Source organism: Ranitomeya variabilis, chromosome 3 (genome assembly GCF_051348905.1).
Source record: "Ranitomeya variabilis isolate aRanVar5 chromosome 3, aRanVar5.hap1, whole genome shotgun sequence".
Taxonomy (NCBI): Eukaryota; Metazoa; Chordata; class Amphibia; order Anura; family Dendrobatidae; genus Ranitomeya; species Ranitomeya variabilis.
Window position 1 is genome coordinate 533,026,104 of NC_135234.1, and position 15,632 is coordinate 533,041,735.

The window sequence follows — 15,632 nt, forward strand, 5'->3', positions numbered from 1 at the left end:
AACAAAATGGGCACATTAAAAAATACCATGTACTCACAAATACTATGACAAGTTTATTTAACATGTAAATAAGAAAGTAATTTGACATTCCATTAAAACCACTTAAAAATTCATAAGAAAAATAATAATTCTAATAACCTCAATAAGAGGTGGATCTTGCTAACTGAACTCTCTAGATGTATAGGAGAATGCCTCCTTCCATTTCCTTTTTCAATACATAAATATGCAATAAACATATATAAAGTAATCAAAGAGAGAATAATTATTTATTATTAGTGTTGAGCATTCCGATATCGCAAGTATCGGGTATCGGACGATACTTGCGGTATCGGAATTCCGATACCGAGATCCGATACTTGCCGCATATCGGATACCGGAATCGGAAGTTCCCAGGATTCAAACTGCACAAATTCAGCCAATGAGGAATGATTCCAAGTGTGGGCACATCCTGTTCAGCATAGTGGGCATGAAACTACTGGCAAGGCTGTGCTAGTAGAATTTGGTGCTACTCAGCAGCGTACCCCACCCATGAAGCAAGCTACACCACCTGTTTACCTATGTACTATTTTTAATGGCATCTAGCCCAGGAAATCCTTTTGGGCCTAGTAGAATTTGGTGCTACTCAGCAGTGTACCCCACCCATGAAGCAAGCTACACCGCCTGTTTACCTAAGTACTATTTTTTATCGGCATCTAGCCCAGGAAATCCTTTTGGGCCTAGTAGAATTTAGAAACACACCCTAAATTTTGAGGAGAAAAATATATATATTTTTTTTAATAAAATGTTGGTGCTTCTTATAATCTATGTGTCTTCTTGCTTACCGGGGGGTGGGGGCTGCTGGTAGAGGCAGGAGTGGAGTGTTGCTGCAGGCTGCAGGCTAGGATGAGGGGGTGTTCAGATGTGTGCTGCTGCTGGTGTTAGATGGTGCGGGGGCTCTGCCGACATTTTGTGAAAGCCAAGAGCCCCTACACTTACATAGTTTACTAAGCAGTGGACTCTGGGAAAATGGCTGCCGGGGACGCCGCATGAGTAAGGGGGTCACAAAGACTGGTATACATCCCTACCCCTTTAAGTACATCCCAGTTGCTGCGCTGTGTAGGGATAAGTTCATTTAGTTATGTATATGGTGTCTTCTAAATGTTTGATGTTATATTAACGTGTTGTACTATTCTGTATAGTGTTTTTCCATAATTAGATAGGGACAGTGTAGTACCTTAGTTGGGCCACAAGATGGTACATAATAAATAGTGGATTATAGGAGGAGTTTACTGGCTTAAGGCAGGAACAGTTTCTTGGTTAGAGTCAGAGGGGCTGGGGAGCCTGAACAGCTTGGGTGGGCCTTAGTGCCCGAGCTACCCAGTAGCTCCATAATGTTATAACTGAGTTGCCCAGCCATTCAGGGCCCAGGAAGGCGTGAAGTACAGAATGTGACAGCAGCATGGAGAATAAGCAAGAGTAGAGGTCCTTTACAGTGCGGGGACACAGGTCGCTCATCATGTGGCAGATCATCGCATAAGCTGATGCCCTCAGATCTGGTGCAAAACAGATGAGGGAAGTCTGGACTGGGAGAGCACTGTGTTACCGCAAGAGGCGGTACCACCCAGGCATGTATTAAGGACCATAGAAAGAAGTACAGGGAAAGTAGAAAATGTGGACTGTATGAAACCCTATGCTGATGCTGTATCTGAAAAGGATGTGCTGCGAACAAAGGAAAGTAAAGTTTTACGTTATAAGTTTGAAATGGACTCTGTCTCCTTATATGCAACCACACCAGCAGCAGAACTTCAGCCAGCCCGATGGGACCCTGACGGTGCAGAAGGTGAAGCAGAAGGTATGCCGCAGAGGGGACATTATATTCATGTGACGGAAGACCAAGGCGCGATAAGGCACATACTCTCAGCCACAACTATGGCCCTGGCTCTCTCTCAAACTTGGTATTATCTTCAGGATCCCGCAACCATGAAACGTGGGAATGCAGTGGAAGATATTGTTGATGTGACAAGAAAGGATGAAGAAAATGTGAATGTGACTGACACTTTGGTGACCAAAATGGAGGCCTTGCAGATGACAGACAATGGCGCCAAAAAAAGAGGACGACAACTACGATAACCCCCTTTGTGGGCGTGATAATACAGAGATGGCATGAAAATCTGTCCAGCAATGCCTCTCGCCCTACCCATGGAGGGTGTGCAGGAGAACAATATCCCACCCTCTGCCACAGAATGATAGGAAATGGTTGGAGTGGTCGAAATCAACCCCACCCTGGAACAGGTGGGGCCCAGAAGAAAACCCTAGGTGCAGCTGCGTTGTGCCATTATGAAACATGGTACCAGCAACGATGGAGCACTCCTGCGCTCCCCACTGCAGGGGCATAGGCCACGTGGAGTGGAAGTGGTGGCAGGAAAAGGAAAGAACCAAATCCTTATGGATAGGAGGAGATGTGGATGATTCCTGGACTCATCAGTATCCAGTGCTTCAACCTGAGCAGAGCCGGCAGCTGCCAGAGCCGGAACATCAGAGGGAACCAGAGCCTCTTCTTGTGGTGCCAGAGCTTTGACGCCTTGCAGAGCGGGAACCTCTTTGCTGCAAACCGGTACAGAGTCATTGGGAGCTGGAGGCCGGCAGACCAGAAACAATGACCGCCTTGGAGGAACCTAAACGGAAGTAAAGGCTGAGCTGGGACTTCAGTCTTGGGAGATGGACTGCACAGCTGCAACTGCGGGGAATCCAATGGGAACGGGATGGGCATGCATGGGCTGCTGAGACTAGAGGTGGTGAGTACGCCTCGACCCTTGTTCTCGGCGAGTTGGTCTTTGTCTTGGCATCTCACCACCGAAGGCCAGTCTGTTCTCCAGTCTCATAGTCCGGGGAGTGAGCTACAGCATTGCGACCTGGGACTCCTTGACTTGTCACACAATCACCGTGCTCAGGGGGCCCGATCAATCAAAAGCGCCGGTGTAGCATAGGGCGCATCATGTTTCCATCAAGCTGTGGAGGGGCCATTTCCCTCCCCTGGACAGCCTGCCTGGATTGCGGGCATGATAAAAAAAAGATGGAGAAGGAGATCTGGGCAGAGCTGCGCCAACCAGGTGGGGGCACTATGGCCGGTTGTCGCACCCACGCCAGCTTGTGTAAGTCAATGTTGAATGAGGTTTTGGTTTCATATGTGAGGCAGGCACTAATGGCAAAATATATGTCAACGCCGTCTCTATAAAGTTTGGGAGACCACTAGATGAAGGGGACTTGGTCTCCTTCTCTAAAGAAGACTGTCCCAAGCGCTACTTTGTGGTGGCAGTGACTTTGTGTTCAGAGGAGGACCTGGAATTGTACACGATCTCAGATCAAGTTCGGTCGGTGCCCTGCTTTATCTACCTCCCAGTCCCGTGATGCCTCTACTGCATGCTGGCAGCCTATGGCCTCTGCAGCTGCAGAGTCCTCTTCAGCCCGAATACTGGCATGGAACCAGTCTGATAAAGCGACAGGGACGAGTCCCATTGAAATATAGGGAACTTCTTTGTTAAACAGATTGTTAGTGCTCGTTGCACCATATAGTGTTGGAGTGAAATAAATGTATGTAATGTAATACTCCAAGAGTCAGGAGTAATGTAGCCAATATGGCCAGAAGAGACTGTTGAGTTGTTTTTGCTTAGTTGCGCCTGTTGAACCTTTCCTGCTGGATGGCAGGACTGTGCCCCTACAGATGCATGAACCCTTGAACCATGTCATGGACTAAGTGTATGACTGTGGGAACAGATTGTTTATGGTACAGGCAACGCACATGCTGGCAGAAAAGGTGCTCTGCTCAAAGGAAGGGAGAAGCCTCACCAAAAGACTGTGGACTCAAAGGATGGGTCACATTATTGTACATAAGGTAGAGTCCGGTGGACAAGACTGGAGTAGAAAAAAAAAACAGTAGGTGCTACCTGAAGGACTGTGTGCCAGGTGCCTCTTTTAAAAAAGAAAAGGGGACCTCTTAAAAGACTGCTTGCTTTGAGCAGTATATATGTTCCTCTATTGTCTCCCTGCATGGAGTATTGTTGTGAAATTGGATTCTGGGCTCCCCCGGTGGCCACTTGTGGAATTGAACTTGTGTGCATCATCCCCTCTGTTCACCTGCTCCTATCAGGATGTGGGAGTCGCTATATAACCTTGCTCCTCTGTCAGTTTCATGCCGGTCAACAATGTAATCAGAAGCCTTTCTGTGCATGTTCCTGCTACCAGACAACTCCCAGCTAAGTTGGACTTTTGTCCTTGTGTGTTTTTGCATTTTGTTCCAGTTCACAGCTGCTGTTTCGTTACTGTGTCTGGAAAGCTCTTGTGATCGGAAATTGCCACTCTGGTGCTATGAGTTAATGCTAGAGTCTTAAAGTAATTTCTGGATGGTGTTTTGATAGGGTTTTCTGCTGACCATGAAAGTGCCCTTTCTGTCTTCCTGCTATCTAGTAAGCGGACCTCGATTTTGCTAAACCTATTTTCATGCTACGTTTGTCATTTCATCTAAAATCACCGCCAATATATGTGGGGGCCTCTGTCTGCCTTTTTGGGGAAATTTATCTAGAGGTGAGCCAGGACTGTATTTTCCTCTGCTAGGATTAGGTAGTCCTCCGGCTGGCGCTGGGCATCTAGGAATAAAAAACGTAGGCATGCTACCCGGCCACTTCTAGTTGTGCGGCAGGTTTAGTTCATGGTCAGTATAGTTTCCATCTTCCAAGAGCTAGTTCTCATATATGCTGGGCTATGTTCTCTCGCCATTGAGAATCATGACAGTTTGACCGGACTAAAAAAGGGTTAAATTACTGGCTGAGAAAGGAGAGAAAAAAGAAGTCTGCTACAATTTTTTTTTTTTTCCTCTAGTTCTGAGTGTGCTCTTAATTGAATCACTTTCTAGTCTGCCTATACTGCAGCCTTCCTCTCTTTCTCTCCTTCTAATCCTTGAATGGCTCTGTGTTCACCTGTTTGAAATGGATCTTCAGAGTGTAGCTACAGGTTTGAATAATCTCGCCACAAAGGTACAAAATTTGCAAGATTTTGTTGTTCATGCACCTATGTCTGAGCCTAGAATTCCTTTGCCTGAATTCTTCTCGGGGAATAGATCTCACTTTCAAAATTTTAAAAATAATTGCAAATTGTTTTTGTCCCTGAAGTCTCGCTCTGCCGGAGACCCTGCACAGCAGGTCAGGATTGTAATTTCCTTGCTCCGGGGCGACCCTCAAGACTGGGCTTTTGCATTGGCACCAGGGGATCCTGCGTTACTCAATGTGGATGCGTTTTTTCTGGCCTTGGGGTTGCTTTATGAGGAACCTCATTTAGAGCTTCAGGCGGAAAAGGCCTTGATGTCCTTGTCTCAGGGGCAAGATGAAGCTGAAATATACTGCCAAAAATTCCGCAAATGGTCTGTGCTTACTCAGTGGAATGAGTGCGCCCTGGCGGCGATTTTCAGAGAAGGTCTCTCTGATGCCATTAAGGATGTTATGGTGGGGTTCCCTGTGCCTGCGGGTCTGAATGAGTCCATGACGATGGCTATTCAGATCGATAGGCGTCTGCGGGAGCGCAAACCTGTGCACCATTTGGCGGTGTCTACTGAGAAAACGCCAGAAAATATGCAATGTGATAGAATTCTGTCCAGAAGCGAGCGGCAGAATTTTAGACGAAAAAATGGGTTGTGCTTCTATTGTGGTGATTCAACTCATGTTATATCAGCATGCTTTAAGCGTACTAAGAAGCCTGACAAGTCTGTTTCAATTAGCACTTTACAGTCTAAGTTTATTCTATCTGTGACCCTGATTTGTTCTTTGTCATCTATTACAGCGGACGCCTATGTCGACTCTGGCGCTGCTTTGAGTCTTATGGATTGGTCCTTTGCCAAACGCTGTGGGTATGATTTGGAGCCATTGGAGGCTCCGATACCTCTGAAAGGGATTGACTCCACCCCATTGGCTAGTAATAAACCACAATACTGGACACAAGTGACTATGCGTGTTAATCCGGATCACCAGGAGGTTATTCGCTTTCTGGTGCTGTATAATCTACATGATGTTTTGGTGCTGGGATTGCCATGGCTGCAATCTCATAACCCAGTCCTCGACTGGAAAGCTATGTCTGTGTTAAGCTGGGGATGTAAAGGAACTCATGGGGACGTACCTTTGGTTTCCATTTCATCATCTATTCCCTCTGAGATTCCTGAATTCTTGTCTGACTTTCGTGACGTTTTTGAAGAACCCAAGCTTGGTTCACTACCTCCGCACCGGGAGTGCGATTGTGCCATAGACTTGATCCCGGGTAGTAAATACCCTAAGGGTCGTTTATTTAATCTGTCTGTGCCTGAACACGCTGCTATGCGAGAATATATAAAGGAGTCCTTGGAAAAGGGACATATTCGTCCTTCGTCATCTCCCTTAGGAGCCGGTTTTTTCTTTGTGTCTAAGAAAGATGGCTCTTTGAGGCCGTGTATTGATTATCGACTTTTGAATAAAATCACGGTTAAATATCAATATCCGTTACCACTGCTTACTGATTTGTTTGCTCGTATAAAGGGGGCCAAGTGGTTCTCTAAGATTGATCTCCGTGGGGCGTATAATTTGGTGCGAATCAAGCAGGGGGATGAGTGGAAAACCGCATTTAATACGCCCGAGGGCCATTTTGAGTATTTGGTGATGCCTTTTGGTCTTTCAAATGCCCCTTCAGTCTTCCAGTCCTTTATGCATGACATTTTCCGCGATTATTTGGATAAATTTATGATTGTGTATCTGGATGATATTCTGATTTTTTCGGATGACTGGGACTCTCATGTCCAGCAGGTCAGGAGGGTTTTTCAGGTTTTGCGGTCTAATTCCTTGTGTGTGAAGGGTTCTAAGTGTGTTTTTGGGGTTCAAAAGATTTCCTTCTTGGGATACATTTTTTCCCCCTCTTCCATCGAGATGGATCCTGTCAAGGTTCAGGCTATTGGTGATTGGACGCAACCCTCTTCTCTTAAGAGTCTTCAGAAATTTTTGGGCTTTGCTAACTTTTATCGTCGATTTATTGCTGGTTTCTCTGATGTTGTTAAACCATTGACTGATTTGACTAAGAAGGGTGCTGATGTTGCTGATTGGTCCCCTGATGCTGTGGAGGCCTTTCGGGAGCTCAAGCGCCGCTTTTCTTCCGCCCCAGTGTTGCGTCAGCCTGATGTTGCTCTTCCTTTTCAGGTTGAGGTCGACGCTTCTGAAATCGGAGCTGGGGCGGTGTTGTCGCAGAGAAGTTCCGACTGCTCCGTGATGAGACCTTGTGCTTTTTTTCCCCGTAAATTTTCGCCCGCCGAGCGGAATTATGATATTGGGAATCGGGAGCTTTTGGCCATAAAGTGGGCTTTTGAGGAGTGGCGTCACTGGCTTGAGGGGGCCAGACATCAGGTGGTGGTATTGACTGACCACAAAAATTTAATTTACCTTGAGTCTGCCAGGCGCCTGAATCCTAGACAGGCGCGCTGGTCGTTGTTTTTCTCTCGGTTTAATTTTGTGGTGTCGTACCTACCGGGTTCTAAGAATGTTAAGGCGGATGCCCTTTCTAGGAGTTTTGAGCCTGACTCCCCTGGTAATTCTGAGCCCACAGGTATCCTTAGAGATGGAGTGATATTGTCTGCCGTTTCTCCAGACCTGCGGCGGGCCTTGCAGGAGTTTCAGGCGGATAGACCTGATCGTTGCCCACCTGGTAGACTGTTTGTTCCTGATGATTGGACCAGTAGAGTCATCTCTGAGGTTCATTCTTCTGCGTTGGCAGGTCATCCTGGAATCTTTGGTACCAGGGATTTGGTGGCAAGGTCCTTCTGGTGGCCTTCCCTGTCACGAGATGTGCGAGGCTTTGTGCAGTCTTGTGACGTTTGTGCTCGGGCCAAGCCTTGTTGTTCTCGGGCTAGTGGATTGTTGTTACCCTTGCCTATCCCGAAGAGGCCTTGGACGCACATCTCGATGGATTTTATTTCGGATCTGCCTGTTTCTCAGAAGATGTCTGTCATCTGGGTGGTGTGTGACCGTTTCTCTAAGATGGTCCATCTGGTTCCCTTGCCTAAGTTGCCTTCTTCTTCCGAGTTGGTTCCTCTGTTTTTTCAAAATGTTGTTTGTTTGCATGGTATTCCGGAGAATATCGTTTCTGACAGAGGGACCCAATTCGTGTCTAGATTTTGGCGGGCATTCTGTGCTAGGATGGGCATAGATTTGTCTTTTTCGTCTGCTTTCCATCCTCAGACTAATGGCCAGACCGAGCGGACTAATCAGACCTTGGAGACATATTTGAGGTGTTTTGTGTCTGCGGATCAGGATGATTGGGTTGCTTTTTTGCCTTTGGCGGAGTTCGCCCTCAATAATCGGGCCAGCTCTGCCACCTTGGTGTCCCCGTTTTTCTGTAATTCGGGGTTTCATCCTCGATTTTCCTCCGGTCAAGTGGAATCTTCGGATTGTCCTGGAGTGGATGCTGTGGTGGAGAGGTTGCATCAGATTTGGGGGCAGGTGGTGGACAATTTGAAGTTGTCCCAGGAGAAGACTCAGCTTTTTGCCAACCGCCGTCGTCGTGTTGGTCCTCGGCTTTGTGTTGGGGACTTGGTGTGGTTGTCTTCTCGTTTTGTCCCTATGAGGGTTTCTTCTCCTAAGTTTAAGCCTCGGTTCATCGGCCCGTACAAGATATTGGAGATTCTTAACCCTGTGTCCTTCCGTTTGGACCTCCCTGCATCCTTTTCGATTCATAATGTTTTTCATCGGTCATTGTTGCGCAGGTATGAGGTACCGGTTGTGCCTTCCGTTGAGCCTCCTGCTCCGGTGTTGGTTGAGGGTGAGTTGGAGTACGTTGTGGAAAAGATCTTGGACTCTCGTGTTTCCAGACGGAAACTCCAGTATCTGGTCAAATGGAAGGGATACGGTCAGGAGGATAATTCTTGGGTCACTGCCTCTGATGTTCATGCCTCCGATCTTGTCCGTGCCTTTCATAGGGCTCATCCTGATCGCCCTGGTGGTTCTGGTGAGGGTTCGGTGCCCCCTCCTTGAGGGGGGGGGTACTGTTGTGAAATTGGATTCTGGGCTCCCCCGGTGGCCACTTGTGGAATTGAACTTGTGTGCATCATCCCCTCTGTTCACCTGCTCCTATCAGGATGTGGGAGTCGCTATATAACCTTGCTCCTCTGTCAGTTTCATGCCGGTCAACAATGTAATCAGAAGCCTTTCTGTGCATGTTCCTGCTACCAGACAACTCCCAGCTAAGTTGGACTTTTGTCCTTGTGTGTTTTTGCATTTTGTTCCAGTTCACAGCTGCTGTTTCGTTACTGTGTCTGGAAAGCTCTTGTGATCGGAAATTGCCACTCTGGTGCTATGAGTTAATGCTAGAGTCTTAAAGTAATTTCTGGATGGTGTTTTGATAGGGTTTTCTGCTGACCATGAAAGTGCCCTTTCTGTCTTCCTGCTATCTAGTAAGCGGACCTCGATTTTGCTAAACCTATTTTCATGCTACGTTTGTCATTTCATCTAAAATCACCGCCAATATATGTGGGGGCCTCTGTCTGCCTTTTTGGGGAAATTTCTCTAGAGGTGAGCCAGGACTGTATTTTCCTCTGCTAGGATTAGGTAGTCCTCCGGCTGGCGCTGGGCATCTAGGAATAAAAAACGTAGGCATGCTACCCGGCCACTTCTAGTTGTGCGGCAGGTTTAGTTCATGGTCAGTATAGTTTCCATCTTCCAAGAGCTAGTTCTCATATATGCTGGGCTATGTTCTCTCGCCATTGAGAATCATGACAGTGTATACGTTGTTTATAATAAAGTTTTATATATGAATGGTCAGGGATGACCATTATTAAAGGAAGAGGGAATGTAAGGGGGTCACAAAGGCTGGTATACACCCCTACCCCTTTAAGTATGCCCCTTTGATGCACTGTGTAAGGATAAGTTTGTTTAGTTATGTATATGGTGTCTTCAAAATGTTTTATGTTATATGAATGTGTTATACTACTGTGTAAAATGTTTTTCCATAATTAGATAGGGACAGTGTAATACCTTAGTTGGGCCACAAGATGGTACATAATAAATAGTGGATTATAGGAGGAGTTTACTGGGATAAGGCAGGAACAGATTCCTGGTTAGAGTCAGAGGGGCTGGGGAGCCCAAACAGCTTGGGTGGGCCTTAGTGCCCGAGCTACCCAGTAGCTCTGTAGCATTATAAGCGAGTAGCCCAGCCATCCAAGGCCCAGGAAGGCAAGAAGTACAGCATGTGACAGCAGTGTGGAGCAGAAGCAAAAGCAGAGGTCCTATACAGTACGGGGACGCAGGTCGCTCAACATGTGGCAGATCATCGCATGGGCTGATGCCCTCAGATCCGGTGTGAAACGGACAAGAAAATTCCCAAGTACAGAGAGTCTGGACAGGGAGGATGCTGTGTTACCGCAAAAGGCAGTATGACCTGGGTACGTACTGAGGACCGTAGAAAGAAGTACAGGGAAAGTAGAAAATGTGGACTGTATGAAATCCTATGCTGATGTTGTATCTGAATAGGATGTGCTGCGAACAAAGGAAAGTAAAGTTTTACTTTATAAGTTTGAAATGGACTCTGTCTCTTTACATGCAACCATGCCAGCAGCAGAACTTCAGCTAGCCCAATGGGACCCTGACAGTGCAGATGGTGAAGCATTAGGTATGCTGCAGAGGGGACATTATATTCATGTGACAGGAGACCATGGCGCTTTAAAGCACATACTCTCAGCCACGACTACGGCCCTGGCTCCCCTGGCTCTCTCACACATGCGCAGATGGAGATTTCGGCACCAAGATCCTGGAGTCCACCGCACAGTAATCTATGCAAGTGCGGGGGCTCTGGGCTTTCACAAAATGTTGTCAGAGTCCCTGCATGACTGAACACCTTCAGCAGTGCACATCCAAGTACTCCCTCATCCCAGCCTGTGACCTACAGCAAAGCTCCACTTTTGCCTCCTCTAGCAGCGACCCTGGGACCCTGCTCCACCATGGCCAGTAAAGTATATCCGCATTATAAGGCCCAAATGAGGGGGAAAAAGTGTCCAAAAAATATGGTACATCATTCATTTTAAGACATAGTGAAATGGAAAATGAGAAAAAAAATGCAGAGTGCAGTGAAAATGCGAAAAAAATCCCCACAAGTCTGACATTGCTTTTAGGAACAGTTTTTACAGCGTACATTAAAAATTACCTGGTAATATGATTCTACTAATCAGCATCATTACAGGAATACCAAACTTGCCCAGTTTAAATTATTTTAGTAATATGAAAATATGAAAAAAATCTGAAATTTGCAATATATATATTTGATTAATTCGCTATTTTTCGAGAACCACAACTTTTTCATTTTTTGGTTGATAGGGTTGTATGATGGCTTCTTTTTGAGTGAGACAAAGCTTTTATTGATGCCATTTTGGAATAGATATTGTATGACATTTTTATCACTTCTTACAGCATTATTAGAAGAATTGCAGCGACAAAAAAAAGCAATTTGGGCATTTTTTATTTCTTTTATACAGTGTTTACCAATTGCATTTTTTACTTTTCTATTTAAAACATTGGACTTTTATGTATGTGGCAATACCACATATGTGTATTTTTTATGTTTTACTGTCTTTATCTTTAATGCTGTTTTTTTAATGCTTTAAAAATAAAGAAATAAATGTGTAATTGTAGTTCAAATACAGGAAGACAGATGCCATCTACACCATGTCACTGATCAATTGTAATGAGTCTGGCACGGTTACTAGCATCCCTCTTATTACTCAGTCCTATCAATTGAATCTATGTTATGCATAGAAGTGCACACGATGAGCGTTTGATAATTTTTTTACGTCAGTATTTGCAAGAAACTACAAGGTAAACAAGGCCAAGGTAAACATTTAAAAATAAGTAAATTTTATTAAAGACATTATAAAATCCAAGATAAAAAAAAGAGAACACCGCTGATACAGACAAAATTTGAGTACGCCTGGATAAAGTATAAACATTAAAACATACTCTTAATATAAAAAATTAATATAGCCCCCATTTACCGTATATGTATGATAATAAATAATTTTTGCACCCAAGAGCAATACACTCACTGGCCACTTTATTAGGTACACCTGTCCAACTTCTTGTTAACACTTAATTTCTAATCAGCCAATCACATGGCGGCAACTCAGTGCATTTAGGCATGTAGACATGGTCAAGACAATCTCCTGCAGTTCAAACCGAGCATCAGTATGGGGAAGAAAGGTGATTTGAGTGCCTTTGAACGTGGCATGGTTGTTGGTGCCAAAAGGGCTGGTCTGAGTATTTCAGAAACTGCTGATCTACTGGGATTTTCATGCACAACCATCTCTAGGGTTTACAGAGAATGGTCCGAAAAAGAAAAAAAATCCAGTGAGCGGCAGTTCTGTGGGCGGAAATGCCTTGTTGATGCCAGAGGTCAGAGGAGAATGGGCAGACTGGTTCGAGCTGATAGAAAGGCAACAGTGACTCAAATCGCCACCCGTTACAACCAAGGTAGGCCTAAGAGCATCTCTGAATGCACAGTGCGTCGAACTTTGAGGCAGATGGGCTACAGCAGCAGAAGACCACACCGGGTACCACTCCTTTCAGCTAAGAACAGGAAACTGAGGCTACAATTTGTACAAGCTCATCGAAATTGGACAGTAGAAGATTGGAAAAACGTTGCTTGGTCTGATGAGTCTCGATTTCTGCTGCGACATTCGGATGGTAGGGTCAGAATTTGGCGTAAACAACATGAAAGCATGGATCCATCCTGCCTTGTATGGAGCATCTTTGGGATGTGCAGCCGACAAATCTGCGGCAACTGTGTGATGCCATCATGTCAATATGGACCAAAATCTCTGAGGAATGCTTCCAGCACCTTGTTGAATTTATGCCACGAAGAATTGAGGCAGTTCTGAAGGCAAAAGGGGGTCCAACCCGTTACTAGCATGGTGTACCTAATAAAGTGGCCGGTGAGTGTATATAGGGTAATATATATATAACTATTCTTATGTTAACAATACAGATACAGCAATTAATTATCCCTCAGATATTAAATTAACAGACAGTGTCATCAGAAAATTCTTAACAATTGATAAATATTCCACCTATATTGAAAAAATACACAGATACTAGATAACTGGCAGAATCGCAGTCAATCCCTGAGTAGCTTTAGAGGCATAGTTGCCACAATAGTAAAGTGTCTAAATATGTAATGCTTCCAGTGTTATGAATGTGATTCAGCAAGGCACATAACAAGTAAACCATAAAGTGAAAGATGGAAAAAGTAGTATGTAATTACCTCAAAAGTTGTTACCGGGGACCCATCAACACTGATGTGCGTTTCACTCTGAAATTCTTTGTCCGGGGTGGTTTTGTACTGGCCAGATAGGGTATTGTCGACAAGCAAACACATCATAAATTAAAAAATGTCCCATATGTGCCTGATTAATGCATATTGCTGCGGCCGCTAATTCACAAGAAATGATTATGCCGTTGTCATAGTAATCTTTCACATGATTACCTATGAGGGATATAAAATGATATGACTTCCGGTTAGCATATTATTGCCTCATGCAACATATATTATCAGGTGACCGGAGGAGAAGTACCGTGCTTACGGGTGCCATGGCAACGCTGTTGTTGCGATGCGTCATCATGCGTCACGAGACGCAGTTGTCATGATGTACCGTCATGTGATCGGGTAGCCGGGGTTCATGTAATGTCACTTGCTGGTTACAAGGCAATGCTGTTCAACCTGTCCAAGGAACAGCTCACCGTCCAGGAACTAATCTCACTGCTGTAAACATATCAGATGGTAAAAAGGTTGTGTTCCTCTGTAATTCTAAGTCCTGAAGTGACATTTAATATGGAGCCACATTATTTTGCCATTGAATCAACAGAGATAATGAGTAAATGATATTATACTTGACACCTACAGAATAGTAGAAGACGTAATTAATTAATATGTTGAAATATATGTGTAGTTAATAAGCGTAAATCTGTAAAGAATAAAGTGAATTTGTGACACAAAGCAAAAAATATATTATTTTTAAATAATTTAAATGAATCAGTAACGTGTAATTTGTAAAAATAAATAAAAAAAGTAAATAAAGTTTACAGACTGTGACATCGTTACATAGAAAAAAAGGAAAAATAAAGCAAATTAAAGTGAATCAGTGTGAATGTGCAAAAAACAACAACCAATAAACTGATGGCAGCTATAAAATATTAGACTCTAATTACAGGGTTAAAGTCCTATATGATACTTTTAGCAGCAAATAGAATAGCAATCAAGTTATATAAAGATCAGAAACTGTTTCATTGAAATAATTGAAACAGTGGTGATATCTGTCATAAATAAATAGTAATTATTGATAAATTGCATCAGAGCTAGGTCATCAGATTAGGTTACAGGGCGACAGTCATAATATGTATAGCAAATAAGTTATTAATAAATAAAGTGCCTTAGTGTAATATGATCATATCAATCAAGCAGATAGAAGGACCCCTGGGAATTTCCCTATTCATAGTCATATGGAATGTTTTGTTTTTTTTAAGTAGACAGAACCTATATTGACAAGATTTTCCAGAAATCAGGCATAAAGGAAAAGAGGACATCCTATACAAAAAATCATAAATAGTTAAAAGGAGACAATTTAATTTGGGACACAATTTATTTTATTTTGTTTTTGTGCCCTTTCAACTATGTATTTAAGATTTTTTTTTTGCATAGCATGTCTTCTTTTCTTTTATGCCTGATTTCTGGAATATTTTGCAAATAAAAGATCTAGCATGCATCTTTTTTCTAGCTCTTCAACTCTTGTGGTAATTACATACTACTATTCCCTCTCTCACTTTCTAGTTTGCTTGTTATGTGCATGGCTGAATCACATTTGTAACACTGAAATCATTACATATTTAAACTAATTACTATTGTTGTAACTATGCCTTTAAAGCTACTCAGAGTTTGACTGCGGTACTGTTAGTTATCTACGTGCACATTTTTTCAATATGGATGGAGTATTCCTCAATTGTTAAGAATTTTCTGATGGCACCGTCTGTTAATTAAATATCTGAGTGATAATTAATTGCTGTATCTATATTGATAACATAAGAATAATTACATATATTGACATATATACAGATAGCTCTTGGGTGCCCTAATTGTTTGGGACTATATATTGTATATATGTATATGTGTGTACCAAGATATATATCTTTCCTGTATATGTATGTGTATATATATATATATATATATATATATATATATATATATATAATCGTCAACATAAATGGGGGCTATATCAATTTTTGATATTAAGAGTGCGTATGAATGCTTAGTCTTTTTCTTGGTGTACCCACCTTTCGTCTCTACCAGTGGTGTTCTCAGTTTGTTTGTTTTTTATCTTTGATTGTATACTCTCTTTAATAAAATTTACATATTTTTCAACATTTACCTTGGCCTTGTGTATAGCTTTTCTTTTTGAGTTTCTATGCTATGATTGCTTTATGGCCATACATATAAAGGATAATTAGTTGGGTGTATCAGTATTTGTAAGCCAAAACTAGGAGTGGAACAAGCAGTGGAGAAGTATATTACAAACACGTGCACCACTTCTGAATTTTTTTACCCACTTCTGGCTTACA

At 43.4% G+C, this 15,632-nt stretch overlaps 1 long non-coding RNA gene across 1 annotated transcript in view; it reads right to left on the reverse strand.

The window, feature by feature from the left end:
- LOC143818365 (uncharacterized) overlaps positions 1–13,393 on the reverse strand; it is a 118,184-nt gene extending 104,791 nt beyond the window's left edge. Inside the window, exon 1 of the long non-coding RNA XR_013224488.1 lies at positions 13,285–13,393. This is a non-coding gene — a long non-coding RNA (uncharacterized LOC143818365). The remainder of the gene's footprint in view (positions 1–13,284) is intronic.
- Positions 13,394–15,632: the final 2,239 nt, after the last annotated feature.